This window comes from Pollicipes pollicipes, unplaced genomic scaffold (assembly GCF_011947565.3).
Source record: "Pollicipes pollicipes isolate AB1234 unplaced genomic scaffold, Ppol_2.1 Scaffold_3087;HRSCAF=3621_pilon_pilon_pilon, whole genome shotgun sequence".
Classification (NCBI taxonomy): domain Eukaryota; kingdom Metazoa; phylum Arthropoda; class Thecostraca; order Pollicipedomorpha; family Pollicipedidae; genus Pollicipes; species Pollicipes pollicipes.
Genome location: NW_023596225.1, coordinates 26,976,926 through 26,979,699, shown reverse-complemented (window position 1 = coordinate 26,979,699; position 2,774 = coordinate 26,976,926).

Sequence of the window (2,774 nt, the reverse complement as noted above, 5' to 3'; positions counted from 1 at the left end):
GTACCGCGGAGGAGGGAGTCACTTGGTGCTGCGCTGGCGGTGGTCCTGGCGCGCAGGGAAAGGAGTGCTGCGGGGAGGGAGTCACTTGGTGCTGCGCTGATGCATTGGTGCAGCTGTTGACCAGGTTCTGTAGGCGTCCGTCTGTAACCGCGGTCATTGTGGAACGCCCATGGAGCACTGCACAGATGGCATTTTGGGTTATTTGCTGTCTGGAACGTCTGCCTACTTGTAGGGGCGTGGGAAAGTATCGTTTGGGGAGCGTTGACATGGTTAAGTGTGCAAAAGGTACCACTTTTAGTTGTAATATCACGTGCCAGGAAATACTGACATCATGATTCCGGTGCAGCGCGTAACAGCATTTGACGAGACGCAGGCTGCTGTTCATATGCACTACCGCATGCTCACCGGCACTAGCCGGCTCTGGTTGCTTCGGCTCAACTGTTTGTTTATCTCGGTCAGCGGCCGGCGGCGAGCCGCTGGTGATCCGCACGCCGGCCGGCGCCGAGACCACCTCGAAGATGAAGCAGATCCTGCGCGAGCTGGGCCGCCGGCCGCGGCCAGCGCCGCGCCCGCAAACTCTCCAACGCCGCCCAGCTCAAGCAGACCCAGGAGGGGGTCATCGATCTGGAAACGCCCGACAGCATCCTCACCCGAGTCCAGGTCAGGCGGCGCCGGCGTCACGGACAGCGCTGCGCGCAGCAGGGAGTGATGGAGACGGCGGGCGACAGCGCTGGCAGGCAGGGCTTGCTTCGGCTCAACTGTTTGTTATCTCGGTCAGCGGCCGGCGGCAAGCCGCTGGTGATCCGCACCGCCGGCATGGCGCCTAGGACCACCTCCAGTTTCTACTCGTGGTAGTTGGCATTATCTAATCTGCTTGTGGTTAGGCGAAGATGCATGGCGCTCGTTGGTTAGGCGAGGATATGTGGTTTGTGTAGGGAGATTTGTGATTGGACATATGGAGAATGTGTAATGGATGAGAACCTCTGCAGCATCGCAGAAAAAACGAAATAGTGAAGTGCGAGATAGTTGGTTAACAACATTGCCACGGTACGACTTGCGTGCTGGATAGCAGTGTTCAATGGCGAACGCGCGGACAGTGTGTCTTGACTTCGTCTGTGTCTGCGGTGCGATCTTCCACGCTCGGGCGCGGGTCTGTGTACGCACGGCTCACCGGCCGCCCGCGCCGCCCGCAGGTGAAGTCGCTGCTGAGCCGGTCGGCGTTCTGCCGGCTGCCGTCGCTGTACCAGCTGCAGCTGGCCAGGATGTTGCCCGACGCCGACGGCCCCAGCGGCTCGGACGGCACCATGAAGTGAGCCTCGTCTGCGGCCTGTGGTCGGGGACGGGCCGGGGCAGGGTCCGACACGGGCGTCGTTGGGCCGGCTCTGAGGCGCCCGGGGGCGGGGTCCGACACGGGCGCCGTTGGGCCGGCTCAGGCCGACAAACTCTTCCGGTGTTTTGGACGGCTGGTCCTAGCAGCGGACGCAATTTGTCGCTGCTGGACGTTTTACATGCACTAGGCGGTGCACGAACCGGCGAAATCTACCAATAGCCGGAGCTTCTCCAACCAGAGAGGCTTTACCATACTCTGGTGCAATCGCGCTTGGATCCGGGAACTTGTCGCTTGAAGTGTGACGTCCGTGCTAAGAACGCTTTGGGTCGACAGTCACTTCTGTCGCGTCCGATCCAATGGCGTCTGCGACTAGGCCTGGGGGGGGGGGGGGCGAGGGGGGGGAGGGCTATAACTGGACCGTGGGTCCTGTTCCAAAGACATTGCACTGTGATATGTACAAACTTAGAAATGGAGAAGGTGGATGTATTCGGGATTTGCCAATAGGGTTTCGTGGATGAAATTGCTGTTGAAATAGAATTGACCCGTATGCTCGTTTTGTGCCCATGGAGTTTCGCAGGTAAAGTTATCGATCCTGTCCAACTGTGATCCCAAGCATCAACTGTCATCCCAGATAATATAGTTATCGTATCATTTGAGCCCAAGCTGTTGAAGCATCGACCGACAGGTCTGGACACGCTGCTCCAGGTACGAGTACGATTCGTAGAATCACGTGAACTAACTCACCAACAATTACCAGTACGTAACTTCGCTTGTTCCTGCCCGCAGACTGGGCGGTGCGAGCCTGAACAACGAGTTTCTGGCGCGCGCGTGTCACCAGTGGCAGGAGAGGCTGCGCCAGGGCGAGTTCACGCACGAGAACCAGCACAAGTACCGCGCCGAGCTGGACATGATGCGGCGCCGGCTCGACCCCTGGAAGGTAGGTCGCCCGGTCAGGCTGCGCAGCATGCGCCGCCGGCTACGGGCGATACGCGGATACAGGAGGAACGGAGTGCAAGTATAGGTGTAATTTGGCCTCCATTCGCATCGTTGTTGGCGGGCCGTGGAATCTGAGCTCTGAACTTGGTGTGGTATAGCCATCTTAGCTACGTTTTCAGACGGTTGATCGAAACCTTGTGCGCCAAGTTTGTACATGTCAGACAGATGCATGTGTCGTATTGGGTACAGACCTTGTGCGCCAAGTTAACTCACGGGTAAGGTAGCAGCGAAGTGGCCATTTACCTTCCCGAAATGTGATCTGTATGGATGTGTCTAATATTAAGTTTTCAATATTTTGCTCACGTTTGCATGTCCTTCCCTTGTAAGCTTACATGCTCAAAGGGTCCAGTTTGCGTGCGCCAGGGGAGGGGGCGGGGGGGGGGGGGCACAGGCATGCTTTTTAAAGTCTTGCCGCCGGACACATGCATCTTAGCTGTACGGCATAACT